At 47.7% G+C, this 22161-nt stretch overlaps 1 long non-coding RNA gene across 1 annotated transcript; it reads left to right on the plus strand.

The window, feature by feature from the left end:
• The first annotated feature begins 2137 nt into the window (after positions 1–2137).
• Positions 2138–12833, plus strand: LOC131504982 (uncharacterized). The gene is made up of 3 exons (XR_009258224.1): positions 2138–2923; positions 11947–12034; positions 12441–12833. It is a non-coding gene; the product is annotated as an uncharacterized LOC131504982 (long non-coding RNA).
• The last annotated feature ends 9328 nt before the right edge of the window (positions 12834–22161 follow it).

Raw genomic sequence — 22161 nt, forward strand, 5'->3', positions numbered from 1 at the left:
CATGTACCTGCAGTTCAGCTTATGGAAGGCTTCATCTTTCTCCCCAGCCTGTTCCTTTGATATCCCTCCCAGTTCCTCAGACCAGAAAAAAACCTGAAACTCTAGCAACTCGTCCAATAACGTGCCATTACTTGCACCCTTTCTGCCCATCCTGAGCCCACAACTGAGACGTTGATTCCTAGCTTTCTGCATCTCACTGTCTCTCAAGATGCTCATTGCTACTCTCCCCCCATTGGTCTAGGCCAGTGGCTTTCAAACTGTTTTATTCATCCTTTGGGAGCCTTCTGAAGTTGCAACGGAAGGGGGTATTGAGCAAGCTGTATAGGTGGCTTCTCATCCCCGATATAAACAGAGCAATTGCATGCTTATCTGTTTTTCATATTGTTTGAAGAGCATTGAATGGCTACACATTTGAAAACCGTTGGTCTTAAATCCTTCTCGTTTCTTTCCTGGATTTCTGTGAAGTCATAGCTGAGCATCTAGGTCACCCATCTAGGGCAGTGTCCTTAACTTTTTTTTTTTTTTTTTTTTTGACCATGGTACCACAAGAGGGGTGATGTTGGCACTTCCTGCTGTTGGGTATAAGCACCTGATGTACAATAAAATAATCAGAATGCAAGAGAATGAGTGTGGTGTTATTATAAGCATAATCTTTGGATCAACTGTAATTTATGAAAGTAAAGAAATCTTCCTGGGTGGATCAGTTGGTTAAGCATCAGACTCTTGGTTTCGGCTCAGGCCACAATCTCTTGGTTCATGAGATCGAGCCCCGTGTTGGGGAGCCTGCTTGGGATTCTCTGTCTCCCTCTATCTATGCCCCTTCCTGACTCGTGTGCTCTCTCTCTCTCTCCCAAAATAAATTTTATTAAAAAATAAATTCTCTTTGGTCTTCACTTATTATCTGTGATAAATGACTTGTAACAAATCCCACATACTGCCTCCATGCTACTCTAACCCACTAACCCAAAGTTGCCACCTCCCTGCATGGGAAATCTCAGTCCCTCTTCTGCTTAACACCCTTCAGTGACTCCCTCTTGGTTCTCAAATAGGTCTGAAGCTCCTTGGTGTGGCTGGCAAGTTCTGCTGTGATCCAGCCCTTGCTGACCTTTGCAGTTCAGCTCTTGCTCCAATGCTCCATGTGCCGGCCAGGCCCGCCCAGCGCACCTCCAGGCGGGCAGGGCTTGTGGGCTCAGATGCTCTTCCTGCCCATCGATGCTCCCCCCTTCCCCTCTCCTGCAGCCTGCATGTTGAACTCCAATTTATTTTTTAGGCGAAATAGTCTTATTTCTTCCATAACTGCCACCTGTGTTGTGCTCTATCAACCTCTTCTCCCTTTCTTGTTGAGTAGCAAGGATAGAGTGGATGCATCCCTGGAGCTTATTCCAATTGCTGGATTTGGTGCATGAAACGCCGACACTAGCAGTCAGTGTAGGCTTCTCAAGCTGGGGTAACTTTAGTGGGTTGAACAGTGTCACTCCAGAATTCATGTCTACCTGGACCCTCAGAATGTGGCCTTATTTGGAAATAGGGTCTTTGCAGATTGAATTTTAAGTTAAGCTGAGGTCATAGTAGATTAGGGTAGGCCCTAAATCGAACAAGGGCCATTATAAGAAGGGCATGTGACGATGAGGGCAGAGTTTGGAATGATGCATCTATAAGCCAAGGAGCACCAAAGATTGCTAGCAACTACCAGAAGCTAGGGACAGATGGGGAAGGATTCTTCCCCAGAATCCTCAAAGGGAGCATGGATGGCCCTGTTCCCTTGAGTTTGGATTTCTAGCATCCAGAAATGTGAGGGAATAAATGTGTTGTTTTTAAGCTGCCCAGCTGTAGTGGCAGCCCTAGAAAAGATATGCAGAGATTTTTCCATTGCCACCTCCATGACTCTCATGTGAGCAGAACCTTCCTGCTGGAAGTGAATCACTGGACAGGTGGGGGGAGGGAGGGGTGGAACTAGGTCACTGAGGGCATTCAGTGCCCTCCTGTGCCCCTCTACACCCCTGTGCAGTCCTGTGGGATGGTCTGTGGTCTGCTCAGGGAAGAGAGTAGGGGGTTCTGATTGGCCCCAGAAATATGCCCCATCTTTCTTCCGTAGTCTCCGCAGAAATTCTCTAGGGTGAGGGTGTACAGAGCCGGAGCTTTCCACCTTGAGCCCTGACATCTCAGGATGGGCTCCCTGGGTAGTTCTGTTGGCAGCTTTAGCTTGTGAGCTCACCAAGCTTTGTGAGGATTTGTCATGGCTTCAAGGGGTTGGCTCAGTACATGAGCAGAGTCTGGAGTTTGGGGCCTGTGCCTGCCGGTGCCGTTTGATGCTGAAAGAGATACCACATCTGCAATGTGAGTCCCTCCTCTTCTCTGCCAAGGCATGTCCTCACTAGGGCTGTTCCCCCTGATGCAGAAAAGACACACCGCATACCTCAAGATGCCTTTATGGGCCATTGGCCCCTGGCCTGTCTTCTCTGGGAATATTGTGTCTGGATGGGTATCATTGACCTAGCCCTGGTTTGTGAGTGCTAGAAAGCAGGAAGGGAAGATGAGGAGAAGGAGAATGGAGAACACACACCTAAGAGTTTTTCCTTCAAATTGGAATAAGCTCCAGGGGCCCACCTACTGCTATCGTTATGATGTCACAGAAAGGAACAGCCAGAGCAGGGGGAAGAAATTCATGAAGTCATCTGGCCCAAAGCCCTCTTCGATCTTCCATGCCACCAGGATGGCAGAGGTTGGTGCATGTTTCTGGCAACTGAGCTCTTGAATACCCAAGACCACACAGCAGCAACGCTAGGGGACGAACTCACTGAGCTGGTGCCCAGCTGCTCATCTGGGAAGTTCTACTGCGTTCTCACTTGTAATCAGCAAACCCAGACTCCTCACCTTAGAGACTATCAGACCAAGCTTCTCTTGGGATCCTTGAAGATGGCTGGTAATGAATGTGAAATGATGACTCATGTTGTATTTAAGCAAGACTCTGGGTGTGCGTGTGAATGGGGATTGCTCAAAATCATGTCGAGGTGCTGATGATTGCATCAAAGCCTCTGCAGTGGGGGAGGGCAGAAGAGAGAAAAGGTAGCCATAGATTTTAATACAGAAAGGGAGCAACCACCTGTGAAGCTTTGTAGAGAACGATGATCTGCGTTCCTGGCTGGTTCTGCTTTCATATCCTCTGGAAAATACTCTGCTGTTCTCAAAGCCCTTGAGAGACAGAAAGTAAGAGAGACTTACCTTGGCCTTATGCAATGACCAAATGAAGTTCTCAAAGTCAACATGGAGCAGTGAGGACCATAGGTCCTCACAAGAGTGAGAAGGACTGACGATCTGGCCTGGTCCCCACCACTTCCCCTGTTTGACGGGGGTTTAGTGCATTGTCAAATACCGACTTGATCCTAGTCAGAAAAGCCCCAGAGAGTGACCATGCGGCTGATATGTTAGAAGAGTCTTTAGGAGCTCACCAGTATGAGTTTGTCCTGACAGCTACTCCAGCTGACAGCTGGATTTGCTTCTTTCTATTTCAAAATCATCGTGCCTCCTGTAACAAAAGCTAGGGGAGCCAACCTGAGTCCAGCAGTTTAGTTTGTAACCTCGTTCCTTTCTCCTTCAGGGGAGAGGGATGCGTCAGCCACGGGAAGCGGGCCAAACACTCCCGCGTTTCTCTTCTGTCTCAAGTGGAGATTAATTATGTTGTAACTTCATGTTGATGGTGATGGGAGGGTCCCCTAGCAAGAGCAAACCTTCCCCAATTCTTCAGGAAAGAACAGACTGTGGCAGATTTGAACTTGGCCTAAGGGGCAAGGTATTGATGTCATCCAAGCCAGACTACAGTCCCCTATTTCTAGTTGACACCCCAGAAAGCCTCATATATGCAGCCTTGAGGCTGGATGGGAAGCAGGATGGGAACAATCTGATGGATACGTTGTAGGGTTACATGAGGAAAGTAAAAGATAAAACCTGCTTAAAAGCACCTGTCTCCAGAAACTACAGGCCAAAGAGAGGTACTAAGACTTTGTTTCCATGGAGTTGAGCTGAGAGGGGCAGCTTTGGGGCAAAAGACACAAATATGGGGCTTGAAATCAAAATTCTGGGGTCAAGACCTAGCTTTCCCACGTGCTGTGTGACTTTGGGCAAAACCTTTCACCAGAGTTTCCTTTTAGGGAAAATGGTAGGAACAAGTACACTAAAAATTGTTAGAAGGACCATATGGCATATGTGCATATTGTAAAATGCCATGTAAGGGTTGGTGTAGTGATTCTCACTGTGGCCTCGAATATGGGATGTGCCTGTGTTCACACCACAAATAGCCAGACACCTGGATGGCCACAAATGTTGGGTTTAATCATAAGATCTACTCTTTCCTGAGAGCCAAAGGTCTAGGAAGTTTTTGTTCGATTACTTGTAAGCGACTCTTTCTTAGAACTTTCTAGCTAAGAAATCTTCTGTCATATATCACCATTGACCAAAAGTCTTTGGGCGACTCTCCCCACCCACTTAAGCCTTTGATTCTTCCTCCCTGAGGTCAAGGGGTCAGACAGATTTCCTCAGTGGTGCACTGAGTGCTCTAAAGTTGTATGACTCTACCCACCAAGAGGAAAGCTTTTGCTTGTGTCAGATAGCCTTCTGGAACACAGGTTACACATGAGGCAGTAGGCTGAGTGCAGAAGGACACCAAGCTCTTTGGTATTCTTGCAAACTAGAGGGTACCCCATGCCCAGATGCTTGGCACTGCTCAGAGAAAGGTCACCCACCCCTTCAGAGTGCCAGCAGAATTTTATGGGACTTGAGAGAAGGGAGGCATTACCCAGTATGGACAGGAGAAGGAAGGGAGAGGCAGGAACGGAAGTGGCTCTGAGCTGGCCTTGCCCTAACAGGTGCAGTGTCACATACACAGTGAACAGCTCGTGTCAAGACCCAGTGGCAGGAAATGGGGGGTGGCGTGTGCTGTTCCTCACTTACAGTCTCAACAAAAAAGAAAAATGAACAGATACCGAGGCTGAGGAGTTGCTATTATGTGCTGGGTACAAGGCCCAACCCAGTGGTAATTGGGTACATGTTTCTGAGTTAGTCGGCCTGAGTTTATCACGTCGGCGCTCCTTGCTGGCAAGTGTGTGAGTGCCAGGCTTAATCCTGGGAGGACTGGGCGCCCACACCCTGCGTGCAGGGCCCCCTGGGTGGAGGAGGGCAACTTTCCTGTCTGGGCACTGCCACTTTCCATTCACTTCACACGCCAGTGTTTTGACATGTTCGCGCCTGGCCTGTTAACACGGGATAACAAGGGAGTGCGCCCAAAGGCAGTGCCTGGCTCCTGAGCTGGCACCCGGCCAGGGCAGCCTTGTCTAGCTCCTTTCCCTGGGGTGGCAAGAAGGCAGCTACTGGGTAGTTCTGGCTCCTCTGAGTGCCTCCAAACTAGAGCCTCTCCAAATGTCAGGGAGGAGGGTTTATGACTTCGGCCTTTTATGATGTACCTTTAAGGCCAATTATTTCTAGAGCTAATAATCCTAACACCTCATTGAATTAGGCACTGGGAAGAGAAGGAATACACTTCAAAATCCATGAAATTACAAGTGGATTGAGTGACTCACTATTCTGGATGAAGGCTTTATAGTCTGTAGTCATTATTATTGTTAATAATAATATTAATATTAATAAGCATTTATTCACACACACACACGCCCATGGGTCTTTGGGCAGAGCTCATGGAGGACACAGACAGACTCTGTCCTCAGGGAACCGAAGGAGGCTATCTCTAAGACACTGTAGTAAATCACTTGAGTATTGTAACTGTCAAGGTTTTAAACACCTAAAAATCAGCACTATCATTAGCAATCAGTAATCACTGTTATAGAAGAATAAATCTTGTAATCTCCAAATTACCTGTTTGCACCAATTACAGTTCAACTGATGAAACATACCAATCAAAGGGGAATTTACTGGAGGCGCCCAGGCTTATCTAGGTTAAAAAAAAAAAAAAAAAAAAAAAAAAAACACCAGGAACCCGCTGAGTTCCCAAACTGTTGTTTCTTCGCTCAGTCTCCGTTAGGGTGGATTTTCTGGAAGTGGAGCTGATAAAGCCCTACACAAGTACCCCCAGGCAGGAGGGAGTCCAGTTTTCACTTACTTGTTTATTTATTCACTTATTCCCTGCCTGCCTACAAAAAGGATTTGAGGTAGGTCACACTAAAAACACAGATCTCGCAGGACGGTTTTTTTAAAAAAGCAAAAGGAAGGTTGGAAATTGTGGGGGTGGGGGTTGAGGTGTTCGAATGTTGAGCTCCCACAAATCTTCTCGAGAGTTCTTTTCTAAGCACGGGGCTGGGCCCCACGGGGAGCAGAAGGAGAAGCCAGCCCTCCCGTTGCCTGTAAGGAAGGCCCAAGTCGAGCAGCCTCACAAGCTTCCGACTGGGTCTGAGCTTCTCAGAAGGTAGTGCACAGAGGACGTCCATGTGTTGTCTAGCTCTCAGCCCACAACGAAAGAAAGCGGGTAAACGGAGAGGTAGATTTTTTTTCCTTTTTGTAGATACTAAAAAAAAATATCGAAGGGGCCCAGTGGGAAACTATCTCAGTGTTTTTTACCAGTCTCCCAGATGTGTTCTCCATGTGGTCATTTCTGGGCTGGAGTTAGAAGAAGGCGATGGAAATGTGGACCCACTGAGCCTTCTCTGGTTTACTCTGGAGCTTTGGACAATCTCGATCTGGTGTTTGCAACTGAGGGAAAGCCAGGGAGCAGTGGCCGGGAAGAGGTGGGGAACGGACAGGAGCTGGAAGTAAACTGGAAGGAAAGCAGTCCCCTGGCGGATTTGGCTCAGGGATTAGGAAGTGAAATGGATTTAAACAGCGAGGGTCTTCTCAGCCCTGTGCTGTGTGCCAGGCTTCTCCTAAGGGTGCCTCTGCATACCCTGCCACTGCAATAGTCCCAGCATCCCATCCCCGCTCTTCCGTGGATCTTGGTTGCACCGCCATTTTCCCAGCTCCTACCTGGCTTTATTGCTTGCCCATATGGTTCTGCATCTCTAGGAAATTATATCCTTGTCTTCTGAGGGCTCGCTTTATGTTTGTTTTTTGCTTTAAGGTTACCGTGAGTTCATTTTCACTTCTGCCCTTGAACATGGTAACGGCAGAACTGTTTAAGTAGCAACTTTCTACATGGTGCCCTCTGTTGGTAGACAGCCTCCACGATGACCCCAATTGCCCTGGCCTTGTGGTACTCACGCATTTGTGTAGGTCCCTCCCACATGGACTCAGGGTTGTTCTATGTGACCAGCAGGATACCGCAGTGTTAGATACCGTGCTGAGTGCTATGTATAGGACAGGCACCATCTTTGACCTCATGGAGTTTACAGAGTTTACAGAGCAGAGAATATAGATAGATAGAAAGATGATAGATAGATAGATAGATAGATAGATGATAGATACTGAGAGCTCTAGCTTTGGAGCTAGATAGAACTGGCTGAATTGTGGCTTCTTCACTTGGCTTTGTGACTTTGAGCAAGTTATCTAAGCTCTCCGAGTGTCTGTTTCCTCATTAATTTTTTTTAAGTTTATTTATTTTGAGAGAGATAGAGAAGGGGGAGGTGCAGAGAGAGAGGGAGAGAGAGAATCCCAAGTAGGCTCCACGCTGTCAGCACAGAGCCTGACATAGGGCTCGAACCCATGAACTGCGAGATCATGACCTGAGCTGAAATCAAGAATTAGACACTTAACCGACTGAGCCACCCAGTGCCCCTGTTTCCTCGTCTTTAAATCAAATATCCATCTTGAGGATTACACGTGACAGTGTGTAAAAAGTATTTACCACAGTTTCCAGGTTTGGGTGGCTCCTCCATAAATGTTATTCCCTCCAGCCGTGCTGGTGCTGAGAATGTATGATGAGTAGGAAGTCATCTCTGCCTTCAGGGGGCTCCGAATGGAGCGGAGGGACAGATGTGTACTCACGAAAGTTCAAGGCAGACTGTGACAAATGCTGTTACAGGGGCGGAGAGGACAGTGGGAACCCAAAGGAAGGCATAGGAAAAGCTTCATGGAGTTTAGGTGACATTTTAACAAGCCCTGGCGGGTAAGAACTTTCATCATTGCAGGTAGGGAGGGGAAATCCCGAGAAGTCACAAGGCGTAAAGCCTCCTGATAATCAGCGATGGTGGAAATGTACTAGCTCTTGGTCATACTGCTTCCCTGTAGTGGGCTGTGATCTCTTCATCGGTAAACGGCAGCTGCTAAACTCGAGAGTAAATGTTCCTTCCAGCTCACCCATTCCACAAGGCCAGGGTACTGCTCTGTTCATTACCAACTTTCAGCTCCTAACACATGGTGGGCACTCAATAAATATGTATTAAATAAGCAGGTATAATTTTATGCGTAAGTGGCTTGCCTCAAATGAGAAAAATCAGGGAAATATTTTTTCCATTTACTTGACATAAGTCATTTCCTGGGGCAGGGGGGCGGGGGGACAGGTGTGGTGGCAATGAACCCATCTACATTGTGTCACTATGTTTTGTCAAAGTCCTTCTGTCATCCTGGTCCTTCGATTTCTTGGCTGTGCCTCCTATTTCTTCCTTACATCCCCTGGTCTTGCTGTGGGCTCCTGCTCAAACTTTAAAGCGACTGGCATTTCCCTGGAGATTTCTTTAGCACTCAGCACCACGTCCTCGGTCCAGGCGAGGCAGACCCAGCCAACTCTGAAGAAGCTTTGCATGTTTTCCTTCACTTAACTGCCATTTTGCGATTGGTGCCTCCATGAATGGAGTAACCGTGAAACCAGAGCTCAACAGAAGAACGTCAAAAGCTGTCGAGCTACTACTATGCCACAGGATAGGGCTGGCTATCAGTGAAACTGTGCTATAAGGGGGCTTAGGCCCTGGGGGGTCCCCACCCCACTCCGTTTTTCCTCTCCTCCCCTCCTCAGGCCTATGCTTAAGACCCTCATGCTGTTTTCTTCTCCACTGGGACTCCTGTAATACACCGTCCCCTGGGGCTTACTCTGCTCCAGCCTTTCCAGATCACCCTTGTTCTTTCAAAGCTCATCCTGGGTTCCATTTCCTCTGAGATCTGCAACTCTGTGTTTTGGTACAATTAATTCGGTCCACACTTAATGCCCATCCTCTGCCTGGATCAGTATAAGCTCACAGGATGCCAGATGAAGGAAAAGCACTTCTTGGCCCTGATCTGGCTTTCCAGGATGAGAGTGGCCAAGACGACAAACCAAACGATGCAAAGCAGTTAACGGACAGTCCCTTTTAAGTGATAGATTTGCATGTTACCAGGAGCTTTTTGAAGTCAGTGGCTTACCTTCAAAGCATTCTTATTGTGACAAACAACTTTTAAAAGGTTTTCTCTTTTCTTAACCTTACAAGCAGGAGAGCAGTACTTATCAATAGCAGAAAACTTGGAAAGTGAAAGAATATATATGTAGGGGACAAACTTGTTGATGATCTCACTACCCAGAGGCAAGCCAGCATTGGAATATTTTTCCTGTCTTTTTTTCCCGATGCACCGGAGATCCTGTGTTGCTATAATTTTGCCTCTACCACTTTTGTTAGCAAGCACTCTATCCCAACCATTTTGCAATGTTATAAAACACACTGAAGAGTGATTCTAATGGTAGGAGTTTGTCAGCAAGTAGGAGCACTGAATTTATTTGGCACTGAGACTTGGGGTAGCCTCTCTAATAACACTCCCATTTCTGCGACTTCTAAGACAAGTGCTGCCATAGTGTATTTGTAACTCAGCCGATCTGCTCAGCCCTTCTCTGAAGACACCGCATCCTGTGCCGTTAGGTGCGAGCATCTCCAGTCTCCAGATTCTCCACTTCCTCCCTTCCCCCACCCCGATTTCCTTCATCTCCAGTGAGCGATAATATCTTTCATTTGAGCTTCTCTTTCTGCCTCCAGTGACTGCCTCCCCTGATGAATTCTCTCTGGGTGACTTTGGCATTTGCATATTTCCTCGCTTGGATATTCTGAGATGTTGGAACCAGAGAGCAGGTTGATGCGATCAGGTACTTAGCTGAATGAGGCTTTCTCGGGAACTGCACAAATATTTGGAGTCGGGTGTGTGCCAATAGGCAATTAATTGAAATGTGGACACAGCAAGCTTCTGGAGGAAGGAAACTGAACTTGAGAAATTAGCTGTGGGAAGCAATCCTCCGCAAGATACAAAACAGTAATTTGGGAATTTCCTTTACCTCAGACTGAAATTGATTTGGTACAGAAAGGGGAAAACAAAAACAAAAACAAAAACAAAAACAAAAAACCCAAACCCAAACAAGGTTGACTCCTGCATTACCAGAGCTGGAAGGCATTGTCAGAGAATGCCGGTCTGACCCTCCTGGGGATGGAGGAAAGAAAGCCCAAGGTCAGTGGCAAGTTGGGGCAAATTCAGGACCAGAAGCAAGATGTCCTGACTCCAGCCCAGGGCACTATCCATTTTATAAGCTGACTGTCTACCTGGAGAGCCGGATTATCATATCAGGAGCAAAAGGGCGAGGACTATGATTTAAGCATTTCCCCGTCACCGATGACTTTGTGAATACATTTAGGAAAATCCGTAACAAAACCAAGGTACTCGCTGATTGTGGCCTTAAGGACGGAAGCACATCTAGCCAACATTTATGGAGCTCCTGCTTCATGTGTGGCTGTCCGCTAAGCACTAAGGATGGAGGTGATTACAAATAGGGTCCCTGCTCCACACTGTGTGATGTTGGCCTGATCCCGGGAGGGGCCCAGCTCCTGACTTGTCCTCTTTAGAGGTATGAGCCTCTGTGTCCATCTGCATTTCTCTGTCTTCCAGGAGAATGGACCTTTCTCCTTAAGATTTTTATAAACGATGTATAAGAAAAGAAAAGAGAAGTTCTGACCGTGACGTTGCTTTAGGATTCAGATTATCTTAGAGTGATATGAAAATCATCTGTTCATTGTTAAGGTATATATTTCGTGGTTCAGGACCAGAGTGATCCATTTTATTTATTTATTTATCTTTTTTTTAAATTATTTTTAATGTTTATTTATTTTTGACAGAGAGAAAGAGAGAGACAGAGCACAAGCAAGGGAGGAGTAGAGAGAGGGGGAGACAAAGAATCTGAAGCAGGCTTCAGGCTCCAAGCTGTCAGCACAGAGTCCAACGTGGGGCTCGAACCCACAAATGGTGGGATCATGACCTGAGCCGAAGTCGGATGCTTAACTGACTGAGCCACCCAGGGGCCCCTGGAGTGATCCATTGCAGGCTTCCCCTAGAACATGGTTCTCAAAGTGCGGTCCCTGAACGGGAGGCATCAGTACTGCCTGGAGACTTGTCAGAAATGCAGATTCTCAGGTCCCACCTCAGCGCTACTGAATCACAGGCACTGGTAGGGCCCTGCCATCTGTTTTAACAAGTCCTCCAGGGGATTCTCATGCATGGTGGAGTTTGAAAACCATTGCCCTAGAAAATATGATTTGGAAATCTGGGCTGCTGAATTCTAGCACCAAGGAGGTAATCTATTTTTTATTATTGGACCCTTAAGAATAAACTCTCTTCATTTTAGAATACCCAGGTGAGCTGTTTCTATCCATTGCTGAGTGTTAAACGGGAAAACATGTCCAAATATTCTTCAAAATTTAACTGACCAGCAGAGTCAGACATGATTCTGGGTAACCCGTCGTATTTCCAGTAAGCACAACGTTTGCATACTTTAAAGTTTCATGGAATAACTGAATAAGTTAATTGATTGCTTAATCTGTTATTTTTAGAATATCACTTCCTTACCTCATGTGAAAGTTTATTCAAAATTCAAATGGGAACATTTTATTACCCCAAAATGTTTTCCTATATCCTTGAACATGTTACTAAGGAAACCAGTTGCAACATTGCACTGATATTGTTGCTCTAACAAATTAACGATTCAGCCATGTAGATGCCACACTACGATTTTTTTCTCTCTCTAGAAAATTTCACACTTATTGAATTTATACATTTATAACACAGGACGTTGCAAGCGACGCTATACGGAGAAATCGCATCCCAGAGTGACAACGGAGGTTTCCCTGGGATGTGTTTTGTGCTGTTTGAGCAGGTGATTTTTCATCCGGTACCAGGAGCTCTTCTGCGCAGGGAAGCTGAGTTAGAGAGAGCAACCATCTCACAAGGACACTTGGTGTCGAGCTTGGGGGGTTCTCGCTGGTGAACAGCGACTAAAACTGGCTGCGTGTGTGCAAAGTGTGTGCTAATCACACTTTTAAGGAATCGAAGGACATCAAAGCATGAGATCACGCGACTGAGATGGCACCAGGAGATGGGGGGGGGGGTGGATACAGCACAGTGGGAGGCCTCCTGCATTTTCTGCCTCAATGGGGGGAGGTGAGGTTATTAATGAGGGGATAGATTAGAACAGATGGGTATTTTTGACACATTTCCCCATGTTGTTATTTTCCAATACCCCATCTTCCCACCAGCTAGTCATGTGCCTTTCTCTTGGTTAGGAGTGAAAGCATGTGACTTTTTAAAGGGAAACCTCAGGAAGGGAGAGTGGAAGTGGAGACGTTGCCATAATGCTCAGAAGGCACGCTCAGCGGATTTGGAGAGTCTTCCTGAAGCCTCTGCTGGGAGGGGAGAGGGAGAAGCCACCGTGGGCTTGTGTGACTTTGGACACCGTGTTCGAAGGGAAGCCGTGTGACCCTTTCCCACTCACTCCAGCCCAGCCTCATGGCATCCAGCAGCCACCACTCGCCTCCTGATTGCCATACCTTTCTGCAGCCTGGAGATTTGCATTGTAAATGCTGTTTGTTAGGCCCCTGAAATAATATTAATCACCGTAAAACAATTACGTTGCATAATTTGTACATAAAAAAGAAAGAGTGAACCTTTTGCTTGAATTAATATTTCCTTGTTTGTATCTTTCTCATCCTCACAAATAATGAGACCCCTGTCTGCCCTTCTAGGTGAGAATGGCTTTGGGAAAAGAAAGGTATCTATCTTTGAATGGCTTCTTGAAATGATGCACAGTTGTCCGGAGCCTGGTGGCCTATGCAGTTTGGGGTGGAAGAACCACGGACCCTGGGGAAAGGGACGTCTCGACACCCTGTTGCAAGGTGCTTCTTGCAAAGAGGAGAGACAGAAGGGTGGGCACCAGGGGGCTGCACAAGGGGAAGGTCTGGGAAGCAGAGCAGCAAAGGAGCAAGGCTCTGTGCCTGTGTTTCTGTGGGTGCACCCTGTGTCCATCTGGGGAGAAACAGCTGGCAGTGAACAGAAGCCTAAGGGAGTTGGGAACCACCATTCACGCCCACTGCCCACTGTACTGGGTTCAGTGGTGGTCTTCACAAGATTTGTCCTCTGGACAAGATTTGTCCTCTGGAACCAGCGAACATGGATTTCTGTCGGCAAAGGGTCTTTTCAGATGTAATTAAGTTAAAGGTCTTGAGATTAGATCAGCTTATACTATCCAGGTGGGCTCTAAATCCAATAATAAGTGTCCTTATATGAGACAGAGGGAAGAGATCCTGGAAGTGAAGAGGAGAAGGCCCTGGGAAGATAGAGACACACGATGCAGCCACAGCCCAGGGATGCCTGGAGTCACAGGAGCTCAAACAGGCAAGGGAGGATTCTCCCCTCCAGCCTTCGGAGAGGGCGTGGCCCTGCCTAGGCTTGATTTCCGATCTCTGAACTCCAGAACTAGCAGAGAAGGGTTTTCTGTTGTTTTAAGCCACTACGTTTTGTAGCAGTTTGTTACAACAGCCCTAGGAACTGACACACACACACACACACACACACACACACACACACACCATGCCCTCCCCCTTCCCACAACCTCTCAGGGAGATTCACTGGCTCGAATTTTGAGTTGATGATAATGTTCTCATAAGCCACTGCTGGAGGTCCCCAGAGCACATCCAAGCTTGTGGGACTGCCATGCTGTGCTGTACCTGGGCCCCAGATGATTTCTCCCAGGAAGACTCTCCTTCCCAGGAAGTCACATACCAGGCATTGAGCACAGAGAATTTCAATGTCAGGTCCCTCTGACATACCATTTAGGACTGGAAATAAGGGCCTGCGTATGAGGCAGAATTGGAGAGGACTCTGTAACTACCATTTTGGACTCTCTTCTTTATCCCTTCTCTTTATCCCTATCTCTTCTTTACCCTCTGCTTCTTTATCGAATCTCAAAGACTCATGACTAGAGTTAGCACCCATAGTCCAGGACAACATACATTTCAAAACTAACAGGACCCTATATATGGAGCACATATGTACCAGGCGCTGTATTAAAATTTCTACATTGGCTATTTCATTTCTCCTTGCAGAAGTCCCGGAGGTGTGAGTGGGTGGGCGGTTATCCTGATTTTGCAGATGAGGAAACTGAGGCCCAAGGACATGAGGTAATACTCCCAAAGTCAGGAGGCTGACAGTTCGCAGAGCCAGCCTTTGAACCCTGGGTGTCTTTGACTCCACGGCTCATACCCTCAAGCGCTTTTCTCCAACTTTGTTCTTAGGAATGCAGCCCGGTGCAGGGACACACATCTGTGCCTGTCCTGGGTGCTCACTTTCAAAAGAATATGCACATTTTTTGCATTTGAGGCCATTTGACTTGGTTAATTCGTTCACATTGCACATTTTCTTTCCGTAGGGACTTCAGAGGGCATTCGGGGACAGATTCCAAATTGAACTATACCCTCCACAAGGTGCTTTGTGGTTTGGTTCGGTTAGGGCTCTGCCTTCACGCCGAAGTTCACACACCTGAATGTTGTAAGAATTTTCATGGTCTGGCCCTTGCCTGCCTCCCCAGCCTCGACTCTCGCAAGCCTCTCCTCTCCACCTCGTGTGGGTGACTTCACAGCTGTTCTGAGCTACTTTCAGTTTTTGTGTGTCTCATCCTCTCAACAGACTCCCGTCCTTTGCCCAAGCTGTTTCTTCTGCTTGGAATTCCGTCTCCCTACTGCCCTCTCCACTGGTCACCCCATCTCTATCCTTTGACTATTTAACTTGGGTAGCTCTATTCATCGTCTGGGTCCCAGATTAGAAGTCAGCCACTCCAGGGGCGCCTGGGTGGCGCAGTCGGTTAAGCGTCCGACTTCAGCCAGGTCACGATCTCACGGTCCGTGAGTTCGAGCCCCGCGTCAGGCTCTGGGCCGATGGCTCGGAGCCTGGAGCCTGTTTCCAATTCTGTGTCTCCCTCTCTCTCTGCCCCTCCCCCGTTCATGCTCTGTCTCTCTCTGTCCCAAAAAAAAAAATAAATAAATAAAAAAACGTTGAAAAAAAAAAATTAAAAAAAAAAAAAAAAAAAAAGAAGTCAGCCACTCCAGGGACGTCTGGGTGGCTCAGTCAGTTGGGCATCTGACTTTGGTGCAGGTCATGATCTTGTGGCTCATGAGTTCGAGCCCCGCTTTGGGCTCCAAACCTGCTTCGGATCCTCTGTTCCCCTGTCTCTCTGCCCTTCCCCCACTCGTGCTATCTCCCTCTCAAAAACAAATACATGTTTAAAAAAAAAAAAGAAGTCAACCACTCCAAGAAGCCTTCTTGGATCACCTGAACTTGCCCAAGAACCTCTGGTGGGACTCTCAAAGCATCCTTGATCTCCCCACCTATCACGTTGTATGATAATTTTATTATCTGTATCCTTCACCTTGCTGCAGGTTGAGGGCAGGGACAGGGTCTGCTTGAGTCACCGTGTATGCCTGGCACCCAGCCCAGCACTCGGCACAGAATAGTGATTCGATAGGTATTTGTGAAATGAATGGAGTTAAGAAGGCCAGAAATGACTTCCTGGATCATTAGGCTCAGAGTTATGTCATTAATTAGGACACTGAGGAATGTTATATTAAAGGGCATAGTTATCTGACCAGTTGTCAACCTCAAAGGTTAAGGATGTTCTCAGAATATTCTAGATTCGTTTTGCAAGCTCCTAGAAACAACTTCATCTAAATCATTTGGACAGATTTTAACATTGAAGGAGATGGCCTTATTTGATGTGTTCAGTTCATTTCTTCTTTGCAACTAATCTATTTAGTATGACCATTTAGAATAATAAATTGCAAATTGTTGACCACCAAATACATAAGATAACAGTTTCAATGTTGTTTCTAAATTGATTCCTCCAAGTGTCAAAGGGAACCCCCAAGTACCTAAGATGGGCTGTCTGTCGCCTTTTACTAAGGCCCCTGTGAGATAATAGAAAGACATATATATATTGGTCTCTGCCCCTGGTTCCTGCTACACAGCTCCCCAAATCCTTGTAATTTCCTAAGGGATGAGGGTACTAGGAGAGTCTTTTGTTCTAATGAGGCAGCTCCGGGTGGGCTCCTGGTTGGCTCCTGGGTGGGGCTGGTCACCAGAAAGACAAGTCATGATTAGAAGCTTGGAATTTTCAGCCCCCTACTGTCCAGAGAGGAATTAGTAATTGGTCATGCCATAAAATTCCCAAAGAACGGGGTTTGGAGAGCTTCCATGCTGGCAAGCACACCAATTCTGGGAGTACTGTGAGGTACACGCCCCAGCCTCACAGGGACAGAAGCTCCTGCACTCAGGACTCTCCCAGACCTCGCCCTATGTATCTCTTCATCTGGCTGTTCATCGGTGTCCTTTATCATATGCTTAATAAACTGGTGAATGCAAGTAAGTGCTTCCCTGCGAGCTGCTCTAGCAAATTAATCAAACCAAAGGAGGGGGGTCGTTGGAGCCTCTGATCTATAGCTGCTTAGTCAGAAGCACATGTGATAACCGGGGCTCATATCTGGAGTGTGTATGTGGTAAGGCAGGGGGAACAGGCCAGTGGGACTGAGCCTTTACCCTATGGGGTCTGACACTCTCTCCAGGTAGACAGTGTCCAGATGGAGTTGAACTGTAGGACACCCGGCCAGTGTCGGAGACCTGTTTGTTGTTGTGGGGGAAAAGCCCCACATATCCGGTGAGCAGAAGTATCAGAAGTGTGTGTGGAGTGAAGGAATGCCCTCGGGACAGACACACAGTAGTCAAGAACTGGTCTTTCTCTGCCGAAAAAGAGGAAGACTGTGTCTCTCTTGGGCATCTCCCTGGTGACTATGGATTGAGCTCCTGGCCCTTCTGAACCTTCTGACCACGCTCAGTGTGGGGGGTTTCAGTCCACCCCCTGCTCTTCCTTTGCTCAACACAAAGGCATTGGTATCATTCTTTAGGTTCTTTCTGGCCTTCCTGAAGGGCAGTGACTTCATTCAGGATTGCAGAGCCTGGTTGGATGTGCTGGGCTTCAACAGCTGTTGTACTTGGTGACTTAAAGACCAATGCTCTGTGGCTGGTGCTGGAGAAAGAGCTGGATTAGGGGTCAGAGGACCTGGGTTCTCACCTGGCTCTTCCTTGTGGCCTCTCTTAGTTAATGTCTGCTGAAGGGATATGTCTTGTGTCAGTGGGTGGGCTTGTTTCCCTTGCCTTCTGAAAACGTGAAGAACAAGACCTCTCCATCCCTTGACTTTCTTTCAAATTATCTTCCCCTCCCATCTTAAAACAGTGCGAACAAAGGGCAAACTCAATGGCATTGTCAGAATGGAAAGGCCCCTTCCAATTTTTTGGCTTCTTGTCTGAAGTCTTGTCTTCAGTTGGCACCAAAATATCCTTACAAACAGAGAATGTGAGGAGTCCACACTTGAAACTAATGGCCATGGAATCTAAGAATGGTTGAGTCAGAGAGAGGAAGGAAAGCCAGGAAGGAGGAAGGGGGATGGGAGGGATTGGGGAGAGAGGGGGAGGGAATATAATGGAGTCACAGGGCTAACCACTGGCCTCTTTTCCATGACTCCCTTCCTTGTTGGGTTTTCCCAGTGAGGGAAGCTCTGTGTTCTGAGCTGAATGGTAAATTCAGACTGAGATGCTGGGGTCCACAGAGCCCTCCCTCCCTCCCTGTTTCCTTGGGGTTGTGACAGTAGCCCCGTCTGTGGTGTTGGTGTGAGCCCAGGGTCCAGCTACTCCCGGCCGGTGAGGTTGACATACACCACCCCCTGCAGCTCTGGGGTAACTGTGCCAGCACAGCTCCTATAGCAGCCTCTGCAAAGCCAGCTTTCCATGCCCAGGTCACATCTGGCTTGCGACAGAGCTGGCTTGTTTTTCGGAAGGTAAAATGGTGGTATTCCGTGGGAGGCTCTTATTCACCAAAGGACAACAGAGGCTGGGTCAGCCTCAAAGGTGTTGAAGATGCTGAGGGAGGGAGGCAGCAGGAGGTCCCGGCTCCTTGTGTGAGCCCAGTCTGCTGGGGTCTCATTGACTGCAGAAGCCTTGCTCTCCAGGCACTTACTGGGCTGCTGGCTGTCTTCACAGGGCTACGTGCAGAGGCTCCACAGCATGGTTCTGACTTCCTCTTTAAAGAGAACCTGCCGGGGTGGGGGGTAGGAGGAGTGGGGTGCTGACTGGACTAGTTTCTGGGCACTGGGGGTCGCTCTTGGCCCACCAAAAGGCCATAGCAGGGCCCTTCTTGGGCTCTAGAGAAGACTTTAAGGGGAGGCCTTTGGCTAGCCACAGAGAGCTATCCCGGGGCCTTGGTCAAGGCTATGCCAGACCCCAGCTCTTCCTCAACTGAGCCTCGGACTAAGGGTTGCAGTATTTGTGCTTCTTGCCCAGAATCAGGGCAGGCAAGCTCAGGTCATGCCAGGTCCTTACGACTTTGGAAAGAGATATGTAGCGTTTAGGAGGCCAGTCTGTCTTTCTAGGCATGGGGAGTCTGTCTTTCTTCTTCCCCTCCTGACACCACCTTAGCAGTACTCCAAGCCTTCACCGTTTCTTGCCAGCACTATTGGGACAGCCGCCTAAATGGGTCTTCCTAGTCCTGGTTTCTTCTCCTCTCCTTCCTCAGCACTGTGGTCAGTGACATTTATCAAATACCAACTGCTTGTCAGGCACAGAATTGGTTCCTGGTGACACAGAAATGCATGAGCCCCAGACCCTGAGCCCCTGAAGCCCACGGTCTGGGAGGGAAGAGAGACTATGACAGATAGTGACAACAAGCTGTCTTTAGTGTTGTAACAGCGGTGAGCTCACGCTGCTTTGGAAGGATAAAGCAAGTCACAACAAACCCAACTGGTGACATTGGAGCTGAGCTCTAGAAGGCAAGTAGGCGTTTGCCTGACAATAAGGTAGGAAGGGGATTTTAGGCAGCAAGGATCCAGGAGTACTGACCTGGCGTGTTCAGTGTCGTCAAGATGCTGGACTCAGGGCCAGGCAGCAATCAGATCAGCCAGCGCTTGGATGCCCTTCTGAGTTGGCTGGAATTTTTGCCAAAACAAAAATCAAATCATTTTGCTTCCTGCTTGTAAACCTTAAATTGTCACCGGGCAGAGCACACATTCTGGACCATGTGGTTTGCCTAGGCAAACCTCGACCGCTTTCACCTCCCCCATATCCCCCTGTGGAACCCCCACCCATCCTTCAGCAATTAACTTCGACCCAACTACCTCTGTGAAGCTGTTCCAGGTTCCTCGATCTGAACTTGATCTTGCCTTCTTCAGACCCTCACAGCATCGAGTGCCCCAGAGGATGTCTCCTTTCTGTACTTAAATACAATTCTGTACCTAATGCTTAAATCCTTTCTGTACTTAAATATGAAGTCTGATTCATTTTTTCTTTTTCTCCATAGAGACCCACACAGACCCTGGCACATAGTAGCGGTCGAAGGTTTGCTGAACTAAGACTTTTAATGCCTGTTAAGGGTCAAATTGTGCCTCCTCCCCAAAAAGATATGTTCAGATTCTAATCCCTGGTACCACTACTTGTGAACATGACCTTATTTGGAAAGAAGGTCTTTGCAGAAGTAATCAAGTTAAGTTGAGGTCATGTTGGAGTAGAGTGGGCCCTACTCTAATAGGACTGGTGTCCTTATTATTTTTTTAATGTTTATTTATTTTGAGAGAGGGAAACACAAAATCCAAAGCAGGCTCCAGGTTCTGGGCTGTCAGTGCAGAGCCCAACGCAGGGCTCGACCTGAGCCAAAGTCTGACGCTCAACCGACTGAACCACCCAGGCACCCCTGGACTAGTGTCCTTATAAGAAGAGGATAAGGAGGAACGCCCGGGTGGCTCAGTCAATTGGGCATCCGACTCTTGATTTCAGCTCAGGTCGTGACCTCACGGTTGTGGGATAGAGCCCGGCATTGGGTCCTCATTGAGCACACGGAGACTGCTTGGGATTCTCTCTCTCTCTCTCTCTCTGCTCCCCACCAAATAAATAAATAAACATTTTTTAAAAAATAAAGAAAAAGGAAGAAGAAGACGAGAGGAACAGAGATAACAGAGGGAAGATGATGTGAAGACACGGAGGAAAGCTGGCCACCTGAGGACCGAAGCAGAGGTTGGGGCAATGCTTCCAGGAGCCACGAACAACTGGGCCACCAGAAGCTGGAAGAGGCAAGGAAGGATCCTCCTTTCAAAGCTTTGTGGGGTGTATGGGCCTGCCAACACCTTGATTTCAGACTTCTGGCTTGCAGAACTGAGAAACAATACATTTCTGATGCTGTAAGCCCCCAATCTGCGGTACTCAGTCATGGCAGCCCCAGCAAACTCAGGCAATGCCCCTATTCCTCTGCTCCTGGTCTCTCCTGGCTGGCACTGCCCTCTCTGGTTTTCTGGGCCCTGACACCTCCGCATAGGCCCTACCCCTCCAGCTTGGTTCCTCCCCGACACTCACCCGTGTTTGCCACCACCACACTCATCACTGCCCTTGGTCAAGGCCACACTTCGAGGTAGCTGGCCAATCTACTGTGCACAAGATTGTTCTCATATTCATGTACCCTCACTTGGGTAATAGATCTGAATTTTAACCTGGGCCTCCCTGGGGCCCAACAGTGTGTACCCCCAGGATTGACTCTAAGCAGGGGCCTCTCACAGCATCAAGAATGGCAGGGCTGGGGAGCTTGAGTGGTTCAGTCTATTAAGTGTCTGACTTCAGCTCAGGTCATGATCTCGCGGTTCCAGAGTTCGAGTCCCACATGAGGCTCTGTGCTGACAGTTTGGAGCCTGGAGCCTGTTTCAGATTCCGTGTCTTCCTCTATCTGCCCCTGCCCCTGCCCCACTCATGCTCTGTCTCTCTGCCTCTTAAAAGTAAATAAACATTAAATAAAATGTTAATAATAATAAAAAAAACAATGGAAGGGCTGGAAGAGCCCCTGCTGTACAAATGGAAAGACTGAGGTCCAGAGATTTATGGAGCACTGACTCCGTGCCAGGCACCGAGCTGGTCATGGATGTGCAGTAGCAATGGAGGAAGAAAAGACAACCAAAATCTTCCCTGTGGGTCTTATCTGCCTGTAGGTGGTGAGATGGCCATTAGCTGCATCCATCAGAGTATCAAATTACAACTAAGATCAGTATTTATGAGAGAGAGGCACATGGTGTCGTGAAATCTGAGACATTGGGCACTTTTGTGGGTACAGATTCTGGACACTTCTGCTTCCCTGGATGGGTACCACACCCTGGTGGCTGCCCATGGGTAGGGCTCTCTGGGTGTCCATGGGTAGGGCTCTCTGGGTGCAAAGGAAAGAAATCATCTCACAAGTATACTCCCCAAAGTTGGGAAAACCCTAAAGAAGGGACTACATACTTCTTAAAAATGTCCTTATTCCTTTATTCATTCACTTATGCATACAGTCAACAAACATTTATGGAGTACCTTCTATGTACCTTGCACTATCAAGTGTTACAGACACACATTTGTATCCTTTCAAAGAACACACAGTCTAATGAAGGTGAGAAGCCTATGAACAAGCATAGGCCAGGCACATAGTAGGCACTCTTTAAGACCCTGCACTGGAGAGGACATCAGAAATGGACCAGCTGCTTCTCCAAAGGTAGAAGTCACGGCTGCCACCAGGTGCAAGCCAAAGAACTCCAACTTCCTCTTCTTTAAGTTTAAATGTCTTTCGAACGAGCCAATGCAATGCCTCTCCGGTGAGATCCCTTTCTAGTGAATTTGGCTGAGTCTTTGATTAGCACCAAAACCTCATTTTTCACTTTCAACTGGTTCCCCCCCTTTTAACATTGGGGCTCCCAAGATGTTCTTTGTTTCTGATGCAAAGTGTGTGTGTGTGTGTGTGTGTGTGTGTCTGTGTGTCTGTGAGGCAGGGGTACAAAGAGCCAAGACTTATTTTCAGAGCTATAGAGGAGCTGGCAGAAATGGAAAAATAAGGTTTTCAAGTTCAGATGTTTATGCTTTAGAAGAGATGTAGATAGAAAGGCTCGTGGCAGTCTGTGTGTC

Source organism: Neofelis nebulosa, chromosome 2, assembly GCF_028018385.1.
Source record: "Neofelis nebulosa isolate mNeoNeb1 chromosome 2, mNeoNeb1.pri, whole genome shotgun sequence".
Classification (NCBI taxonomy): domain Eukaryota; kingdom Metazoa; phylum Chordata; class Mammalia; order Carnivora; family Felidae; genus Neofelis; species Neofelis nebulosa.